The 23,148-nt window shown below is 35.8% G+C and overlaps 1 protein-coding gene across 2 annotated transcripts in view; it reads right to left on the reverse strand.

The window, feature by feature from the left end:
• The window catches only part of Syt1 (synaptotagmin 1), a 521,493-nt gene that overhangs the window by 332,337 nt on the left and 166,008 nt on the right, over nt 1-23,148 (reverse strand). For both annotated transcript variants that reach the window (XM_036169618.1, XM_036169617.1), the window contains exon 3: nt 7,001-7,066. The gene's annotated coding sequence lies outside the window, so the exon portion shown is untranslated. The remainder of the gene's footprint in view (nt 1-7,000; nt 7,067-23,148) is intronic.

Genomic DNA, 23,148 nt, shown 5'->3' on the forward strand with positions numbered 1-23,148 from the left:
GTGACATTATTAAGTTACACTTTGAATAGATCAACAAAGTGTAATGACATGTATTGGAATATTAAGTCTTAGAAGAAGACACTGATATATACTCCTATATGGGATAAAACTTGGTACTGTGCTAAGTGAGGTAGGCTAGTCACCACAGGGTAAATATGTGATTCCAATATTATGAGTTATGGAGAGCATTCAAATTCACAGAAGCAGAATGTTCTGAAGTCCAGACCCTGGAAGTTTCCTGGGAATGATGGAGCAGGGGAGGGAGAGTCATTGTTGAATGGGTCTGAAGTTAAGGTTTAGAAAATGAAGACTTTAGTGTGTATGTGTTTTGACCCACAGTGACGAGTGCACAAGGAATGGAGTGTACTTAAACACAGTTAAAATGGCAAAGCTTTCGTCCTATATATTTTAGTACAGTTAAGAAATGTCTAAAATAAATCATGGATTTGTGTAATGCCAGAGACAAAGCTTTGGAAAAATAAAAGCTTTTGTAATGGACTGTTGAGGACACACATTTATGTAGCATCAGTGAGGAAGAAATCAGGCATGAGAACATTTAATGAATGCACTACTATGACAGATCTGGGTTGAGCTCTTGTCACTGGTTCAAACTCTAGTGAAGTTGCCTGTTGTTTTAGGGTCTGAGATCAAAGATGATCTCATCACACCTAGCAGCTTGCATACTACAGAGATAATGAGTTATCATTCATCAAATTATCGTCCCCTTCTACGCCCATGAAAGGGTTTGCAGAATGCCCAGGACTTCAGGTTCTAGCTATTTTGCAGAATGTGATTTGTATCTGGCTCTTAAATGGATACGAGTGCGGCTTGAGCAAGTCAGTTTGCCCATCAGCATCTCGTTGTCCTCTTTCATAAAAAGTGCATGTGACAGGACACCTCACAAGCATGCTATGGCACATGGAGGGATCAGCAGGGAGTAAGGGCTCAGTTCATAGCATCCTCTACTTCTGCAGTAAGTTCTCAGGAGACTTTTGCACTGGCTGGGCCCCCAGAAACTAGCTGGGCATAACTCTGTGTAACAGATTGATCCACCTATGGTGTCATTTCCATAGCTATTAACACAAGTACAGCAGGGAGTGCAGCCACATTTCTTAATCATTGCTAGTGGGGTTGTAACATCGAAGCCATATTGATTATATTTGTGCCCGAAGTCATACTAAAAGCTGCATGTTAAAAATCGAAGATTATTTACCTAACCTGAGTTTTCAGCTTCAAAGAGGGGTCTGTCTACACATACAAAGTAAAAACCAAAATAAAAAAAATGTTCTTTTTTTTATATAGCGGGACAATTACATATTTATTCTATTACTGTGTACTTTCATATGTGGGGTACTTGAGATGCAGATTATGGGATCAGTCATGTACTATGTATTAAAATCTTACCTTACATATGAAAAGCATAGATAATCTCTAGTCCACTGCACCTTATTGAAAACTTCTCCCATTGAAGTTGTAGATCCACTGAGACAATGTATCCACATTAAAACAAACTTAAGGGCTCCAAAGCAGGGGATTAGAAGAAAATGAACACTGCCACTAAGGCAGTGGAGGTATGCTGCCTAAAAAAGCACAGCCTCTTCTATATTGTTTGCTGTCCTCTGCTAATACGACCTAAAATCCCTGCACCATTTGTCTATTTGGGTTAACACTTGTGGAAGAAAGGAGAAAAGAATGAAATGCAAGGGATGATGGGAAATGAAGAGTTGTCCTCTACAACTTCTCTGCACTGTTTCCACAGCCGCTGCACTGGGCATTTTGATCAGGAGAAATATAGGGCCAGTGTAATGGTATGTGACATGCAGACCACTGTAAGGATGGCACGACGAAGGAAGAACACATGGTTTGAAGCAGTTTATATCAGGAAAAAAATTCAGCAAAGGTTAGAAAGATAGAGGCCATGTGAGACATCAGCCGCAGGTACTTTTCAAATTTTGGATCAGGTTAGAAGAAATGGAGAAAGATGTTGCTGTCTGCCTCTCCCTCATCCTCCCAGTCCCCACTCCACAATCTATAAATATTGTGTCTGGGTGTGAACTGTGGATTTTCACAGCTTTGCTGTGGGGCCATTCTGGGTAAATACCCATTTTATGAAATGAGAGCTAACGACTTAAAATGGATGTGTTATGTAACTTTCAAAAGCTGAAGACTGCCCATCTCTTTTGGTTCTCAGCCTTTTCACTTAATGATAAATTTGTCTATGGCTTTGCTTTTGATGAACCACATTGATAATTATTCAATTTTTATGTAGCTAGAAACTGGATATATTCAGCATTATGTAATTGTGCAAACTCATTTTTCTAGAGCTATGCCAATAGGCAGACTTCAGAGAAAAGAGTTTGTGCTCGCTATAATACAATGGCATGATAAATTCAGTGACATATTCATGCTCCAAGATATAACAGAAAATTATGCAATAGCTAAAATTTCAAAGGTAAGGGAAAAATTCCATTATACTTGAAATATTGCATATCTCATAAACAATAATTACTCAAGAAATGATATAGAGAACAGTGAACATACAATGCATAAGAGAATCACAGCTTCCAAATTGGCTGCCAAAAACTATTCTTTACAATACCTCTCAAGCTACTGAAAATTCATAGACTATAACTTTGCGTCTTGTATGAGTTGCAAGCCAATGAATTTTGAGCATTTGTTTGAAACAGCTTTCCCACAGCCTGAAACATTTTGTATAAATCCCCAAAAATAATCTTTGTAGGATTTATGTGAAAATGGAACACAATATAATGGCAGGAAAAAGAATATGTATTAGCCATAAGAGCAAGGGGCAGAAGTTGCTCAGATATACAGTGGATTCTATGCTACGTCTTGCATGTGCTTTGGAATAGGGAAAATGCAAAGATAAAACTTAAGGAAAAAATAATAAAACATTTTCCATGGATTTATGAAATTCCTATTTACTGATGTCATTTGTTTGGACATCTATAATAAGCACTTGGTGAGCATGCCTTGCCACTCTCATATAAAAACCCATAAAGTAAAAGTTATTTTAACTTTTATAGAGGAGATGGAGGCAGCCTTTATCTTCTCCTTTTGGGGACACAGAGCCAGGGGGTGGTAGAAATGGGACTTGCAGGGCACAAGGATTTATAATTACAAAGGAAAACAATGTCACCCAAGAGTGAGCTGCAGTAGAGAAGTGACTGGACCAGAATCATAGAGTATTAAAATCGGCTGTTCAGAGAGCAGAGCCATTTTGTTTAACCTCTGCAACTTTGAAGTTTACACGGTATGTTTTAACACACAAATAATCCTTGAATGAATTTCCCCTATGTCTCCCTCCAACGCTTGCAGCTTTCAGAATCATGGAAGATTAAGTTTTTCAGGACAAAAGGATATACAAATGAAAGCACAAATCAAAAATGTATATACATTTCTAGAAATGGGCTAGATAGATTATTTCAAGTCGTTAGTGTAAGAAACTTTAATGTAGAGTGTGCTAACTCTACCACACAAACCCCAATCAAACCTCCATCAAAGATGGCACATCTCCTGTCACTTAATGATCACAGCCAATCAGTGGAGGGTTTAAAACATATAGAGGAGCCGGGCGGTGGTGGCACATGCCTTTAATCCCAGCACTAGGGAGGCAGAGCCAGGCGGATCTCTATGAGTTCGAGGCCAGCTTGGTCTACCAAGTGAGTTCCAGGAAAGGCGCAAAGCTACACAGAGAAACCCTGTCTCAAAAAACCAAAGATACCAGAGCCAATAAATGGTGCAGCTGAACCCAGAGAATTTCCCAAAGCTAGTATGCTAGTATAAACCTATTGAAGATATTGAAGACAATTCTATGGTGTTTCAAAAAAATACCTTTCATCAGGAAATATGCTTTAGCTTTTAAAAAAAAATCAGTGATTACAGGAAACCTATTTTAACCAATGTCCAAAGGAAAGAAACAAAAATAAGAAATTACATTTTGGACTATTTAAAATAAAACACTGAATAGAATATTAAATAATTTGATCACTGCTAATAAGATGGGCATCTTGAGGAGATCATTTCTCCCTACCCGTCAATAATATTGCTGTTTACTTAATTTTTTTTCTCTTCATGCCGTCATTTATGTAGGAGCATAAAAAAATGCCTTGCCTTTACAAGCTGTGTATGCTAAGAGTGGTAACTTGAGAAGGGAAAAATAAAGATCAAGTTTTAACAGTAACTCTATCTATTGCTTACAAAGGAGGTTATCTTCATATTGTATTTAGTCCTCATTTTTATTGTCTGTGAAGCCTGGGGATATTTGTTTTCTTTTGATAACTAAATGAAACAAATTCTATGTCTAACAGAATATCTGCAAACAAATAAAAGCCCAATAAATGGCTCTCCTTTCCTCCTCTCCTCTCTTCCCCTTTCCTCATCTCCTCTCCTCTCATCCCATCCCCTCCTCTCCCTGCCTCTTCCTTGTGCTTTCTTCTCTTGTCCCCCTGTTTCTTTGTAATTCATTGTTCTGTCTGTTCACCCATCATCTCTCTATGTGTGCACTTTTAGTCAACATTACACATAGGAAAAGTGTTAGCTGGCTAATTAGACTAGAATCCTCAGTTCTATTGCCACAGATGAGAGTTCAGGTAAAGGAGCTAGCTGGCCTCACCCTCCATAATTTAGAGGGGACAATGAGTAAAATGAGGATATTACACTAGAGAGTATGTATGTTTCTCCTGGCTCTATGGCATTATCATACTACAGCTGCCACATTACCACCCTCAACTCCACCTGGGCTTACAGATTTTGATGACAGTGACTTACTACTTCTAATAATGAAAGACTTTACTCAATGAAACTTGTGAGCATCACAAGTTCCCAAATAATATTTATGATCTGGTAATCCACAGGGAAAAAATAAACATTTTGGCGAAAGTCTTCTTTCTTGTCGAGTATTTCTTACTAAAATGGAAACTTCACACTCTATTTGTCATCCCAAGAAAGCGAGGCCATTAATAACAGTTGTACTTTGAGTGAGAACATCAACTCCCACAAGTATTTAGTGAGATTTAGCAAATCTAGGATAATACGAATAGCTCCCAAGGAGTGTGCCTGTGAGTCTGAGTGATTTTTCGACGTCTCCTCTCTGCTATTATTATTATCTAATGTAATCAGAGAGCGTGGACCATGGTGTTCTTCATAGTGTTAATAAGCACTCAGAGGTTGAGAAGAAAATTACTATGTGAAAACAATTTCAGCAGCACCTTATCTGAGTCCTTATTTTAATAACAAAACTTTTGTGAAATGCAAATGCCTGTACTCCAAACTTTTTTTTTTTTAGTAATGTTTTAATTATCAGCTTTTTTCTCCCTTAAAGCTGTGAGATTTAAGGCAGTATAATAGCCGTTTGTATGATTCTTTGATGCCTAAACTTTTACATTTATGTTTTTAATTCAGTCCAAATGATAAGAACTTTATTATTTCTGATGGGATTATTTTAGTATGCATCAGGAACTGCTCAGTACCCATTTACCTTTCATGCTTTAATCCACACAATGACAACTCTGATACAGCAATGTCTTTAAAGACTAAAGTATCCATGAGACACTTATTGTCTAATCATTTCTCATTTATTCATTTATTTATTTATTTATTTATTTATTTATTTATTTATTTATTTATTTTTTAGTTTTCAAGACAGGGTTTCCTGTGTAGCTTTGTGCCTTTCTGGCTCTGCCTCCCAAGTGCTGGGATTAAAGGCGTGCCACCACTGCCTGGCTATCATTTCACTTTTAAATCAGAGTGTTTTGTCCATAAATATATTAATATGTATTAATGGAATAAATTACACTAACAAAGCATACAAATTTAGATTAAATTTAGTTTTTTTTCATTGTTTACGTGGTTATCTCTGAGCAACTTAGCATATACACTTGTTAAGTAGAAGACACTCAAAGTTGAGGTGAATGACTACCCTATACCACCATTAATGCACACAAAAGAGGGACAAGCTCTTCCTTTGAAACAATCTATTTTCTTCAGGATTATTCCAAATTAATAAATCTGCCTCATTATTTATGTGAGCCTCCTAACACATGCCTCACTGAATCCTACTACAATTAACAAATGAAAATACCAAGAACATTATCAATGCACTCAAGCAATAGAGCAAATAATTGTGTATAGATAAGATCCGAAAAAAGGTCATTGATAACTTTTCACAGTGACATACAGTTAGAGGTCTGAGAAATGATAACGTTCTTTTTGAGATGTTTGGAGGCCTACCATTTCTAGCTCTTTTCAAATCAACTACACTATTAAAGCCATGTGATGTGGGTCATTAATATTGATTCTGATGTTACATCTCTATTTTACTGGTTTTGATATTCACACGTTCAGATGTTATAGTTCTTTGCATCTCAGAACTCTATAATGTCACAAAATCCACCACAAAATGATAACATCAATTCTGCTTAATAAAAATATATTTAGAAAAACTATTGCTGGTAGGAAGTCATAGCTAGAGATGGAAATACATTTCATAGTCAGTCTTGATAAGATTCGAAAGAAAGGAAATGAGCATAAAGTACAGACTTTAAAACTGCACTTTATTATTATCATTTTATATAACTCTGTTTAATGATTGTAAATAAGCCAAGCATATTAACCTTTAAAATTTTTCCAAAGGGAGTTAATTTTCTATCACATGAAGGAAAACTAATTGTGTGTGCTTTTTATATTTTCCCACTTCTTCCTCACTGGAATGATTCAATGTCACTTAAAAATATATAGAGTCAACCTAAATATTTCAGCAACAGAGATGTAGCGTGCAGATTACCTTTCCATTTATCTAAGAGGATTATAGGATAAATCATTTCCAATGGACTCTAGTGAATCAAAATTGAGTCTCAGAAGGCACCACTTGCTTGCTATTCTGATCTCTAATCTTAAAAATTAGGAAGGCGAATATTTGTATAAAAGGTGATCTAATTTTGCAGAAGGTCTGATATAATCATCTTGTCATTAAAGCACTTACTGTTCTGCAGGGGTGTTCTGGAGTATTTGGGGGTGTTTGTTTCTTTCAGAACCTCCTTTCTTCAATCTAAAAGAAAAACAGTACATGTGACAATCACTTGAGAGAGTCTTAAATAGGACATTAGCTTTATTAATATTTCTACCTTAGATTCTTGCCACATGTCCACCTAAATACAAATATGCCATCCTTATGAATATTTATTATATACAATATAGTACAGAAGAAAATAGAACCGTAAAACTGGCTTGAAAACTATGAGGAGGACCATGTGGATAATTTACATACTCACTTTACCAAAGGCAAATTATAAGATTATGTTCTTTATAGAATGTTTCAGTTTACAAATGAAAGTAAGAAATCATGAGAGAATATTGAATCATCATAATACTGTCATAAGTCTGACACAATTTCCAGTCCATTCATGTCTGTTTCTATAACAAAAAATGATGTGAGTGCTATAAATCAATCTTATACATTTATCTCCAATTTTATATCTTTCCTTGGAGTTAGAAAACCTTCCACACATCATGACTGTTTCCCTATTTTTCAGAGATTAATCATGGTCTAGATATAATTTAATCCTATTCTAGCACATTGGATATATAAACATGCATGTAAACCCATCAAGCATTAGGAGAAAAGTAAGTACACATTAGTATATTAAACATACAGCATTCAATATAGTTCAGAAAATACTAATGTAAAGTCCTTTTTCAAGACTCAATGTCCCAGTTGCTTTAATGTAGTAAATAACATCATCAAAAATTTCTGATTCGGTTTTGACAAGCTAGAAACTCGTTAATGAAAATTTAACAGTCCTGAAGATAAATATCTTTTACTACAAGTTTTCATGATTTTTCAGTTCTCAGAGTGTGAAATTCAAAGCTGAGAGACAACCATATATTTAAAAACAGGTTTCCAGTAAGCAATATTGTGGTCTGTTCAACTAGAGCTACGGAAATATTACAATGACAGCATCTCTTGCTCCTGGCCCTCAGAGGTGCTGAGTGGAACAGATCTGAAGCGACAGCGAGACTTTCCAAGCTACATTCATCACATCTGTTGAGTGGTGTTTTGTCTCCAAGGCCTGCTTTCATTTTATTCCTGCTTGAAACGCTACTGTTTTCTATTAAAATTCACAAGCAACGTGGATGTGAGAAAGCACTGAAGTTTACCCAACTCCCTCTTAAATGTACGACTTCAAGCCATCATTAACTTTACGTAAAAATCTCAGCAGATTGTCTTAGTATACTGCCATATTGAAACTGATGTAAAACCTACAACAACATTCTATGTGTATACATACAGAAACACAGTGGCATTTAGTACTTTATAAGAAACTGGAAAAATGCGTTAGAAAAAAAACCGCATTCTATCAAAAAATAAGAGATGATTTGATGGTATACATAATTAACCTTATCACTCACCAAGGATCAGGCTTTTCTAAGGGATGCTGTGAAAGGGTTAAACAGCCTTTGTGACTTGTGCTATCTACAGGGCTTTGATTTCACTTTGGTTTTACATGCATATCTGACACAAGGATCAATGGGCAAGCCTGCTCTACTGTAGGGTACAAATAAATATTTTATACTTAGCTTATATGAGTGTATACACTATTTTTTATGGTAGATAATTTCTGTCTCTTTGATGTATAAGTGTCTTCTATTTAATCTAGAGGGGAAATAAAACAAAAGGCAGGCCACATCGTTGCTGTAGACTGTTCATCACTCATCTGCACATTGGTGGAAGTAAAGCAGTCCCAATTACTCAGTTAATTTCTTGTATCGAGGCTTGGTTCTGTTATGATTTGGCATGGAACTTAAAAAATAATATCTGCTTTGGTCATTTTTAAATAAAATATTAGACATGCTCAGTCAATAAAGCTAATGAGGTGTTATTGATGTTTTCATCTAATATTAGAAGCAGGCTTGACAGAGAGGAAAGAAAGAGACTCACAGATTGCTCTTGGTAGAAGTAGACAGAAAGTGAGCCATTCATAACTTGTAGGTCTTATAATAATGTAATTTACAGAATTAAGCCAAACCCTACATGCTGTAGACACTATGAACATGCTTTACACTTTTGCCATTTTTTTGTAGGCAGGGAAACATCCATAATCACTTAATATTGGAGACTTAAAAAGTAGCTATCAAGCTTTAAAAAAATGCTTATTCTCAATAATGACAAAAATTAAGAGTCAAGTACAAACTTTAGTTTTAGATGTTGTCTCAAGTGTTCTGTTTTTATTGAGTTTCTAATCTTAACAAAACATTCATTAACATGGCATTCTGCTAAATATTCACTGAGGACTGGAATTAGAGTGCACTATGAAATCTTGCAAGAAGGCCACCTAACAAGTACCATCTCTTTAGCTCTAAGACAAGTGACTCACAACAGAAGCCTGATCCTGAAGCATTACATGCTAAACTGTAAGATGCTGATACACTCACAGCTTTCTCTCTTGGACCACATCTGACAGAACTGCTGAAACTCATGGCTAGGGCATAACTGTAAGGCTGAGTAGTGATGCTTTGAGCACAGATATTTCTAATCCTAAGGGATTTGCTTAGAAAATTTTTTTTGGCTCATGTCTGTATTCTTGGAACAACAGTCAGCAAGCAGCTATTACTAGATAACAGGATATTATCCAGGTCATCACTGATTGAATGGATGTAAGCTTTTAGATACATAAATAAAACACTGCACGGCTGAACCCATTGCATGACCAGATTAGATGCATGGTTAAAGGTGGTGGTGAGGAACAACTCGCTGCCAACACCATTGCTACAGATGAGGAAGCTTAGTTGTGGGCTGTAAATTAGGCAATGAAAATGTGTCAGTGGGAAAATGCCCATCTTTGATAACTAGTCTTTGCAATATAAGAATATACTTTGGTTACACAAAATATACTGAAATACACAATAAAGGAAGACATGCCAAGGCTTCAGTGCAATTTCAAGTGGTTGAAAATATAATAACCAAATATATGCTGCATATAATTTATGTATGTAGATTACATGTTGTGTGTATCCTTCAAAAGTAGAAACTAAAGTATTTACAGAATTATTAATACCTAAAATGCTGTATATTGCTTAATTTCATAAATAGAATTTTTGTTAGAATCACATATATGAACAATTTCTGCCTACTGTTAAATACACTGGGTTGTATATGTATATGTATATACATACACACATATACATACATAAATACAGAGAGAATAGAGCAAGAGAATGGTGCTGTATGACAGTTGTGTAAACAATTGATGAATCCCCAGAAGGGCACATGGGGACTTGTAATGTTCTTGTACCTTTTTGTTAAGGGTCTATAGCTACAGAGAAACAAAGATAACTAACAGACAATAAAACTGTCTTCAAAATATATTAACTGAGAAAAGAGTGCCAATTTCACTAGTTCTATATTATTGCAAAAACCGTGGCTAATTTTTGAATGTTCATTAAGCGTAAGATCATTTTGTATTTAATTACAGAAGATGTTTACTTAGATGATATTTGAAAATATCAGACAATGAAAAATAAATAATTTATCAAGTGAAGCAAGGAACTGAGAAATGCTTTCTAAATAAATGCCATCGTGGTGGGTACCTATGGTATTTCTTGTAGGTATCTATAAAAGGCAAAAGTGTACCTATATAGATTTTGTTTGAAAAAGAAGGTTTTTAGAATAAGGGAACTTCTTTATTTTCTTCCTCTTCCTCATCTAATCATTTTGACAACCCTTTATGAGGCTTATGTCTATGAGCCTTTCCTGGTTATGATAGAAGCAAATGTTCAGCAACTAGGAAAGAAAAGGAGGGGATAACCATGAAGGAGCTACTTGTTTTGATGTTATGACACTTTATTTTACAAGTCAACCAATATTGAAACATTTGTTGACAGTTGGAGGTACAATAATCACACGCTGGGTTCAACCATGTTTAACATTTTCATTATACTCAAAATAATTATTTTAGAATGGGGGATGATAATGAGGCAGAATGGTATTAAATCTGTTGAGCCAGTCTGTACCTTGAAGAGGAGGATGGGAATTAATTAAACAAGAAACTTGGGAAAAGTTAATTGGGGCTGAGGAAAGATAAGGGCACTATCAAAGCAGAAGGAAATGAAACTATAACAGAAGATATAGCAGGACATCCTACTGCATACACCTAGGAAAGAAAATCTTGGCAGAATCATAAATAGCAGGAGCCATAGGGTGCCTAGGGGGGCCTTGGTTGGCTTCACAACTCCTAGAATAGTTCCTGTCACATAAATAAATGTTTGTTGAATGAACAATATTGTATATTGACAAAAGTAAAATCCAGTTTCATCTTATACATTTTTTGATTCTTCCTCCAGCTGGTGTTTGACCCTAGGCAAATCACTTAATCTCTTCTGACCCCAATTTCATCTATCTGTGAAATGAAAGTGGAAAAAGGTCATTCTCCAAGGTGCCTTCCAGCTCTAAACACTTCTGTATATAGTTCTGTTTATTAGAACAGTCAATTGGGAACATTTTTGTAGAAAATAATATCCTGATATGAGTTCTATGTGAAGAGAATTGGTGAAACCAGAAAAGATGAATAATGGAGTAATGCATTCATTCAAGTAATGAAAAATAAATCCTACTGAATAAAATATTTTTATGGCCTGGCAGTGGTGGCACATACTTTTAATCTCAACACTCAGGAGGCAGAGCCAGGTGGATCTCTGTGAGTTTGAGGCCCGCCTGGGCTACCAAATGAGTTCCAGGAAAAAGGCACAAAGCTACACAGAGAAACCCTGTCTTGAAATAAAAAAAAAATTATGTAGGGGTGGCTTATGGTTTTTGTATGCATGAAGTGACATTTACATGGACAACTGACAAAGACAGATGGACAAAGAACTCTTCATCAGCTGTTTTTTATTATAACTAGAATGACATCATATCTTGCTTGCATCCTCATCTAGAGTCCCACAGAGTGTCCAGTGTTCAAAATGAGGTATCAACTGCAGGAGCTCAGACAAATGTTATACTCTGCAGAACTGGGAATGTCCATCTTAGAGAAGAGAAGGTTGAAGAAACTCAGATCCATATAAATCCCATGGAACTATCTCAGACTCAGGCCCTATCTGGCAGAACATCTGACACATCTATGAACTCTTCTACCTTGATACTGGCTTCCTTGTATCTTCTTGTTCTTATGATTCATTTTGACCCTACCTTCTGTACCATCATTCAGCAACATGTACATGTAATTGCCGTGTCCCTAATTCAGCTGTGATATTTTTGTCTTTCCAACTAGCATTGGCCACATTACCATACATATCTGTGTTTCTTTAAATGAGGTAATTAAATGAGTCAATGTCCAGTCATTATTCTGCATGGGTGGAGAAAAAAAAGGCATACTCTGAGCTCAGACATGGACAGGAATGTTGTCTGGAAGCTACCAAAAATGTCTTTCCATTATCAAACTTAACTGGTGATTCTAGAAACTTCTGTCTTGCCTTGGGAATCACTGTTTAATTTTCCCAGGCATTTGGGGGAAGATTGGTTAGGGTACTTATGGCTTGAGGGTGAAAGGAATATAGATTTTTTAATGGCAAAAGTCTAACTCATTCTTAAAAGCATGCAAAGATATGGCAGGACTCTTGGACATTGAAGTCTGATCTACTACTAAGGGGAGGGAAGGAGTGCTGTGGGATGTTCTGTATGCTGTGAATTTGTTGCTCTGATTGATTGATAACTAAAATGCTGATTGGCCAGTAGCCAGGGAGGAAGTATAGTATAGGTGGGATAAGGAGAAAGGAGAATTCTGGGAAGTGGAAGCCTGAGTCAGGAGATGCTGCCAGCTGCCACCACCATGAGAAGTAAGATGTAAAGTATCAGTAAGCCACAAGCCACATGGCAACTTATAGATTAATAGAAATGGGTTAATTTAAGATATAAGAACTAGATAGAAAGAAGCCTACCATGGCCATACAGTTTATAAGTAATATAAGTCTCTGTGTGTTTACTTGGGTCTGAGTGGCTACAAGCCCTAATGGAACTGAAGAAATCTCCAGCTACAAAGGAGGAAGGCTGTTTTTCTTAGCCATATAAGAACAGATCAGAGTATGTCTTCTGAGTTTATGTTCAAAACAAGATGACTGTAGCAAACACATATTTGGATGCAGTGTTTGTATTTCTGGGTTAGGGGGTTTGGGGGTAATAGATGTACAAAAGAAAAGGCAGGTGCAAGGGAAATAGGGTTGAAAGAACAGGCCTAAGCTCAGAGCTTTATTTCTGACTTATTAATTTTTGTGGTTGGAGATAAAACAGAGAGTCTCATGTAAGTCAGGCAAACATTCTCCAACTAAGTGCCAGCTCTAGTCTTATGAATAGTTTTATCCTGGGCATAGGAACTGGTTTTTTAGAGCCCATTCCCATGGTGCAATGCCTTACTCAGCCTTGATGCAGGGGATAGGGGCTAGGTCCAGCCCCAGCCTGTGTTGACAACCCAAGGAAGGCCTTACCCTCGATGAGGAAGGGATGAGGGTGGGATGGAGGTATGTAGGGGAGAGTGGGAGAAGATGAGGGAGGGGGAAATGGGTTGGGATGTAAAAGGAGAAATTTTTTAAAATAAAAAATTATTTAAAAATCCCCAAATATCTTTACACAGAGCTCCAAATTTACTATATAACCTATATACCTTTTCTGGCAAGACAAAGGATGGTGAAGTCATAAGGGATGAAAACATATTGACTCTACTTTCCTGTGTTTCTGAGTGTTTGAACAGGGAGGGTACAGTAGCAGTTCTCTGGCAAAATTTAGGCTGACAAAGAGAAAATGTTTCATGTAGCCCTTGGTTTGCTACAAATTCAAAACCAATATTGTGCTGGGGAACATATATAAATGAGATGTTGGAACATGGCATGAGGTTTCCCTAGCTTGATGGCAGTAGCTTCATCATTGGTGTTCTGAGCACATTTCAGCACCATCCCCTGTGGTGGCCAGGGTTCCAATGTGCAGAGAATAAAGTGCTGGCTCACCCAGGACAATACCACAGCCACCAAGGAAGGGTTCTTTGTAGGGTCCCTAACTACAGAAGCTACATGATAGAAGTTATCCTCTTCAGGATATCTTGTAAGTGATAACATGTCTCGTTTGGAAAAAGCAACCAAGTTAAAAAATTATTACTGCTACTTAATAACACACACTCAGTAGACTGCATCTGTTTATCACACTCATCATACAGGGATGAGGTGATGTAGGTGTTAAATATCTTGATTTACATATGAGCAAGTGAAATTCACAACTTCCTTGTATTAAGTGTTGGAGCCAGGATCTAAATTCAGTTCTGTCAGTATATACATCTAATTTTTACCTAGTAACATGGTTGCTCTGCTGCTGCTGCTGCTGCTGGACTTAGAGAAGGGAGAAAACCCGTTTTCTAGGTCTTTGTCTATCATGGATTAGGGGCATCATCTTGAAATCATTGACATATGGATGTCATCATCACTGCTTCTACACTACATGTAGAAAATGTAGTAAAATAAACTAAATCTGTGGATTTATTGAGATATCCTTGATTTGTAAAAATAGTGAAATGTGTCTAACATTTCAGGATCTAAAGCCTTAAAAAAAATTAAAGCTTTCCAAGCAATGTGTAATACATTTTTTTTACTAATTTTATTTTTGAGACTATAGTAAATTATATCATTTCTATCTTCCTTTTTCTCCATCCACACTCTTTCTTATCATACCACACTCCTTGATTTTGTTCCAATGCATAACCTTTTAAAAATGAATTGATACATATTGCTACATTATCAAACCAGCATAATCCCTAACTACATTCTACGTATTTGTACTTACACAAACATATAAGTGTAGTCCTTATGCCTCATCACAGAAACTTCTTTAAACTGACCAGCTTTATGATTTATGCTCAGTATCACATTTTTAAATGTAATGGTTCTCAAATTAAAAAAGCATGATACTCACCATGGGATGGTTTCATATAGTCAGATGGCCCTCAGCATACATTTATCATGAGATGTAAAAGACATTTTTGTGTGTACATTTTAATGACAGGGCATCTATTTCCATGTAGTTCCCAAAGAATCATAACCAGAGGGTCAGTGGGCACTAAAGATAACATTTTTTCAAAACCAGAGTTAATAAGTCATGAATGAAAGTTGAAATCATCACCCTAGGGACCAGTGGGTAAAGCTTTGTGAAATGACTGGGAAGCATAAAGTCCACACCCTTGACATTCTTTAGACTGTTAGATATCAGGAAAGGAATTCACTGGTTAAGGCCTGGAAGCTAAGATTTCCTCTGATCATCCATTATTCTCCCCAAGGGCAAGCTGCAGAACTTTCAATTTCTCTTCTCCGATGCAGGTCACAGAAAGCAGACAACCTCTTTCCTAAAGCCAGACTACTTAAAAGCATTGCTGTAAAATTGTCCTGATGGTCTATGTAAAGGACAGGCCCAAAGAGTACTCCCAGCTGCTTTGTTAGATTTTAGGTCATAAAACCCACATTCTGAAAGGGGCCATCCCTGTGGGTGGAAGGAGAGCAGCAGAGAGCCTTGGCTTGTCTATTATCTTTGGCCCTGGACCCAGCACTATTGGATCATTCCTTTTCGTCCAACTGTGTTTCACATACCTACCCATGCTTTACCAATCCTAAACATAATAACAGATCTTTCATTCAGTGTCTTTGGGTCTTTGAGAACTCCACTGTCTTGTAAAGTTGTGACCAATGAAATCTGTATGGTTTTTGTCCTGTTATTTGTCTGGTTATAATACTCACGTATTGCTAGTTTATTCAACAGATTCAAATAGTCCAACATGTAGAGGGTAAGTTTGGACTTCCCTACCAAAAGGAAAACAGTTCTATTCCAAAAGCCCTAGAAGGAAAAATTTCAGATGTGCTTTGGATAAATCATATATTACTGTTTGGCATAGTGGTACACAACTTTAGTCCCAGCACTTGAGAGGGAGAAGCATGCAGCCGTGTATGAGTTTGAGGCCAGCCTGGTGGACACAGAGTTATAGGACAGCCTGGCCTATATAGTGAGATCCTGTCTCAAACAAACAAACAAACCAACAAACAACCCCCCAAACCCAAAGCAATGCCCCTGCCATGGGAGAAAAATTCCATCTCATATTGAGATGAGAAGACTGTCAAGGAACATGATGGAATTTCAATTCTGAAACTGGTTGGGAAAAGCAGAGGATGTATAGAGAATAAAAAAGTAGGAGGGCATGCACATAAAGATGTTTGCCATATGGAAAACCCAACCCCTTAGTTTGAATTGATTTTTTCCCCTTAAAATGGACACAAATGTAACTTTCCAAAATTCTAAACCAGTATATTTACTCAGAGAAAAATTTTGGATAGACAACTATGATTTGAAGAAATAGAGACTACCCAGTTAGAAATGGGAAAACAGTTAAGTCACACTAAATTTTTCTCTAGAAGCAGCAGTTAGGTGCATGGCCATATGGGAATTGCAGCAGAGTTCAATAGAATTTCACATTAAGAACTGACAGTATTTTGCCTACTATGAAAGAGAGTCTCCTTTTACCTATGGATGAAGTTTTTTCTCAGCCTCCTCTCTGTGATCCTTCAGATGTCTAATGTGAATGGCATTTAATTTTCATTGTCAAAAGAACATGTTTAAGAATATCAGAGTAATTCCTATAGAGCACACAAATTTCCTGGGAGATAGGACTATATGCAGGTATTATAATGATCTGTGTTTGAGTTTCCTGATATAAAACTCAATGGAAAACCAACCTTCAATTTGAAATTATAATTCCTGTGGAGTTACATCCTTTATAGCAAGAGAATTTTCCTTATTTTGTAAACTATCTACTGAATAATCTCTTATTGCAATTTAGTCTTTCATTTTTAAAATTATTTTTAGCACAACTGTTTTTTGTACTCTTGATATAGAGAACAACAAAAAAAGCCACCACAAAATAATTCACCCTAACAACTTAAATGAAGTCTACCACATGTGGACTTTTAATTTTACCAGCAGTAGCAATCCAAACTAAAACACCAAGATAATTAAATAATTTAAGTGCTAATTACATTAAGAATGATAAAACTTGGTTGATGGAAAGTTCAAACTTTGTCTGAGATGAATACAAATAAACAGTCCTATTGTCAAAACTGGAGGTTGCCTCCAATGACATGAAGGTTCCATGTCTCCCACAGGCTAATTTCAACAGCTTTTCTAAGGTACCATTCATTCTAGGAGCTCTGTGGTATGTAAAAGTGCATAAGTCATTGTTCCCGTCCTTACATTTACAATCTCAATCATGCACCACTCAGTGCATTATAACACTGATATCTATTTCTGTAACAGCTGTTATTTAATACTGTGGCAATGGAAGCTTCTCGAGAGAACCCAGCTAACCACATTCAGTTCACAGTCCTCAGCACATTGTCTGGCATGTACGGGGTTCTCAATCACTGCCTGTTGAATGGAATGAATCCTTACAGCACCCTGTCAATCTCTTTTCTCTGCATACTAAGAGCTTTGTATTACTGACAATGTTCTTTGCTCCTTTGGTGGCAAAGCTGACCCATGTCTACAATTGCATTGGACTTGATTTTATTTTATTATTTATTTACTATTTTTATTAAGAGATTTTTAAAAAAAATTCATTTTACATACCAATCACAGATCCCCTTCTTCCCTTTGCATAAGCGAGACAGTTGTGTGTAGCTTGAGCTGCTTAAGGGGCCCCCTGGCAGTAGGATCAGGATCCATCCCCTGGTGTATGGCAACTGAAGGTGGACTAAATTTTAATGCTCCTTATTATGTCCATATACATAAGCCCATGGAGTTTCTTTTATAGTTCAACTCTTTAGGATATAGAGTTAAAATTTTCACTGTATGAAAATGTTTAATAAAAATTGGCAATTGGATAGTTTATTATAGTCTATTTTTAGAGCTTTTACTATCTTTCACAACTTTGAATCAAGTTTCATTTGGGCACTTACTGTAACTCACATGCCTAGCTTCTTAACAAACTTCACCTGATATTTATTTTATTAGTCACAGCTGTCACTGCGTGGATATGGAGATAATTATCTTCCACGATATTACTCATTTAAGTTTTCAATATATATACTCCTACACAGGGATATATAAAGTGAATTCAATATTCTTTGAGATCACTGATGGTAAAAGCGGCATGGCAGGTATTTTTTTTTCTATATGTGTATCCATTATATATTTATTAAGGGTAGGAATTCCAAAAGTAGAATATTGTATCTTATAACATATTACATTTTACACTTTGTTTTCTCTATATTTGTCTGATAAATCCTACCCCTTGTACTTTATATATTACTCATTGTCTATGAACTCATTCGCTTTTATATTAATAAAATTAAATAAGACAAAGAGCCAGAATTAATTCTTTGATGTGTTTATTAAGAGAGTCATATAGTAGAGGACTGTCAAGGAAAGTCACCTGAACAGGGAGTTGGAATCAACAGATTGGTGAAGTAGACATGCAGTCTACAAATTTGCAATTCTTCTGCATTTTTCTCCAGCAGATTGCCTATAATCCTAAGTGGTTGTTTCTATATTGCATAGATTTATGTTCATTTTTGAAAAAATTGTATTCATGTTCATTTAAAAAAAATAAATAAGTGCCAATAAAGTATATTGACAGGGAGACCTGGCCAACAAAGTCACAATTTACTACAACTCAAAAATTTATATTTGTGGTAATTTGAATAAGATTTGCTCCCATAGACTCATATATTTGAATGCTTAGTCACCAGGGAGTGGCAGTATTTGAAAGGATTAGAAGGATTAGGGAGTTTGGTCATGGTGTAGATGTGGTCTTGTTGGAGGAAGTGTGTCACTGAAAGTGGGCACTGGAGGTTTCAAAATGCTCCCAGCAGGCCCAGTGTCTCTCTCTGTCTCCTGCCTATGGATCAGGGTGTAGCTCTCTCTCAGCAACTGCTATAGATTCATATGTGCCACCACGCTCCTATTCTCTACGCCATGATGATAATGAACAAACTCTGGAACTGTATGCAACCCCAATTAAATGCTTTCTTTCATAAGAACTGCCTTGGTCATGGTGTCTCCTCAAAACAATAGAACACTAACGCAATAGCTCTTTTTGTAATTGAAAGTAGGAAGCAAATATAGGAGAATTCAATTTTATATGCTACTTTTATCCACTTTTTAAAAAGGTTTTCATTGGCTTTTTTAAAGTTTTTTTTTTAAATTATGAGATTATAACATAATTAACAACATGTCTTCCTTTCCTTTCCTCTCTCCAAACCATCCTCTATATCCCTTCCTACCTTCCTTCAAATTCATGGCCTCATTTTTCCACTAATGGATATTGTATGTGTATTTCTAAGTACAACATGTTTAGATACTTATATGTATGTTTTCAACGATGACCATTAGCACTAGACAATAACTTGATGTGCTCTTCTGTGTGAAAGACCTCCTCTCTCATTCCCAGTTTTTCTCAGTTGCCAGTAGTTCTTTGGGCATGGTTGTCTTTTTTTTCTGTTCTCATTGGCATGTCCATTGGTGGTATCCTTATTCATCTACACCATGATGATAGTGAACTAACTCTGCTCACAATTGGGCAGTCATACTGGTAAAACTTTATGGGTGTAGCTTCTGAAATTCCCAGAAGACACATCTCACGGCAAAGTCCTTGATGATGGGCTTTTAAAAACAGTTTTAATACAAGAAGAATCAATAATTGACATGAAGTTGATACAACTAATACTATTTGACTTTTGATAATTTGATTGTTTTCGTCAAATTAAATTTTATTGATGAAGCTTATATAAAATAGATTTTATATCAATCCTTATTTTTCTGCTTATATTTGTATTTGAAGTGCTGGGGATTGGACTTGGGGTCTTGCTTACACCAAAGAAACATTCTACTACTATTGAGTGACATCTGCAAACATAGAGGAATATGTTTTCCTATTGCTGTGATAAAACACTGACAATGTCAACTTAGCATGGAGAGAGATTGTTTGGATTTATCTTACAACAGGGATAAGAGTCCATCACCACTATAGCAAGGAAGCATAATTCCTCCAGCAAGCTCACTCCTCTTAAAACTATCCAAACAGTTCTGCCAACTGGGGACCAAAGATTCATTCAATTCCTGACACTTTGGGGAACACCTCATGCAAACCACCACAATGAATGTATAGTCTTTACCTACACATAGGTGTTTTATTCCTTTTGGAATATAAATAAATGAGAGCTAGATCCAAAATTTATATAGGAGTTGTTAGAGTTATTATACTCCAGAGACAATAATGGAAACATATTGTAATTCTGTAACACAATGTGTAAGTAAGTAATCAACCAGTCTTGTCTAAATCTAGTCACTAAAGAAAATGTAACCATACTTTTTAAGACAAATTAAAGTCGAACTTTCTATCCTTCTCCCTTTACAGTTAACTGAAAAGAAACTGTTAAAAGACTATTCATGTTTTTTTTTAGATTGATAGCTTCTTCAAAATGACCAATTTATTCATCACATGTATTCATTCAAAATATTTTGCTGATCAAATGCTTTGGGTAAGGCACTATTCAAAATAGAAAATGATGAAGGTAACCCCAAGGAATCCTTTTTCTCAAAAAAATAATAATTGAGAGATAAAGTACTCAATAAGGAGGTAAACCTATTGCTAACTCAACTCATGGAAGACTATGGTAAATTTCCAATATATACAAACTAATCTCTATAGAAGAACAGGCCATGGAGATGCCTAATTCTTAAAGGATGACCACATCTTCTGAGTTTGAAAGAGACATGTTTCTCTCAGAGGTGCTAGTCACTTTGGGATTATAGAGTTATTTCTTTTTAATATTATGCTCAATAAAACAGACAGGCTTTAGACCAAATACAAGACTGAAAACTACTTATCAGTTCTACCTAAATTGGGTAGGTTTGGATTCAGAACAATTTGCTTGTATTTTAGGAGAATAAAAATGGACAGAGAAATAAACTGAAAAAATAGACATGGTAGGCAGCCTTAGAATGATGTCATAGGAACCAATATAGAGCAAGCATAGATTTCTCAAGAGAACATACTCAGAAGGTTAACAGAGCAAGGGGATCGTGTTGAATGTCTTTCATTAGGTAATACATTTAAAACACCCGTGCTTTAACAATATTTAATAAACTAATTAGCATGGAATAATTTTAAAAGGGACTTAATACATATGAAGTACTGACAAGCTGTATGCAGAGAAGGAAAGTGTGGACACTAAATCAGGTCTGATATAAGAAAAGAAAGAAGTGGACTTAAATATATTAGAACTGATACTGTGTATGTGGTTAGTAACTCGACATCTGGCTGACGACTTTTTCCACAACTGAATATTGAACCATTATCTTGACAGCACAGTTAGTTATAAAATTATCTTTACTTGCAAAAGTATTACTATAAAACTTCTTAGTGCTTTGGGCAAGATACTATTCAAAATGAAGTTCTTAAACATTTATTGCAGCTGTAACTAATTAATTAACTTCTAATTACCTTGTAAGCTTGTATGTTCATACATAGCACATCTATATAAATAAAACTTCATCCAGGGTTCATTAGCTAGAGAATAGCATTACATGCATGGAAAATATTTTAATTACACTCATTTTACAAGTGAGTTTAAATTAGTCACCAAGTCAGAAACTGCAAGCATTTCTGCGTCTGTATAGTTAGAAGAGAGCTAAGTGAATGTTTAGCTTTATGTTCTATTTTCTTTACCATGTCTACAGCTCAACTCTGAGAAGTTTAAAAAAATGTATTTCCCCAGGACTATCACTTCCCAGGACAAATTTAATCATTAAAAAAACCTTATTTGACCAATGTATCACACTAGCATAGTGTTCAGATTAAAGTAACAAAGGTAAGAAAACAATTTGCGTTGCTGATGCTGATGTATGGAATCATTTTCTCAGGCTCTTTCAATGCAGTCTTCAAAAGCAAAAGCAATCTACACTACTTGTAACACACAAGGGCAAGGCATTGAAAAGTTTGAAAGTGTAATTGATATCTGCATTAGTAGAAATTACCCAGGGAGAAGAATGAGTGCTACTACCATGTAGGACTACAAAAGTCACATACATCTTTTAATGCTTCCTGCCTAAGAGCATCATGTTCAAACCACTGAATAATGAAAAGTGAGATATTTGTGTGAATATTATTCATATGAAGAACTCTTTTAACATGGCACTCTAAGGGAATCTATTACTGTTATTCCATTATGAGTGCCAGGAACCAGTTCTTATATGCATTTTCTATTTCTTCTACCCATTCCTAATGCTCTGTTACCCTTGAGATAAGGTCAGTAACAAATGTATTTTTTACTTAGAGAAATACCATCTGTGCCTAATTACAAAAATCGTGCTTATTTATTTTACTTCTTACTGAATATATTTTATTACTTTCTAATATCATATTTAATAAACAGGTATTTTTTAGACTAAATAGAAGGCTGCATTATTATTTACCAATTATACTGAAATGCCTAATACTGTTTTAAAATTCTTTTTCTTTCTTGAGTGGAAGAATTGTTGATAAAGTCTTGCATTTTATTTTGAGGCCAGAGACTTTTTCTATAGATCAGACTGGCCTCAAATTGCCAATCCTTCTTTCTCAGCCTCCCTTGAATTGGGGTTAAGGATCTGTACCATTATGCCTGTCTTACCTGCAAATAGTTTTATCTCCTAAGAGATAGTGAACATCTACTATGTGACATACTATACATATGTTTCTATTCTTATTTAAGGTATTGTACCTATGCTGTTCATTAAACAATGTAATGCAGATTTCTTGTCCTTAAAAGTTATTATTGCAAACTACTTAGAATAATAAAGAAATGCAGGTTAGTAGTTAGTCACCTATTACAATCAAACTTGTAGTCATGTTAGGTATGTTTTCAAGATAAGAGATATATTTTATATGGAAAGGTGGTCTTCAAACACTTCAGAGATCAACAGAAGATGGTATATAAGATGTTTTAATAACATAGGGCTTTTTTTTTTGACAATGAGACATGTCTGCTACTGGCAGAACCAATCTACTTCAGAAAAGATGATGGGCATTGAAGAACCTCCATATGGAGTTCGTCTTTATGGCAAAAGCTAGCCAT

This window comes from Onychomys torridus, chromosome 20 (genome assembly GCF_903995425.1).
Source record: "Onychomys torridus chromosome 20, mOncTor1.1, whole genome shotgun sequence".
Classification (NCBI taxonomy): Eukaryota; Metazoa; Chordata; class Mammalia; order Rodentia; family Cricetidae; genus Onychomys; species Onychomys torridus.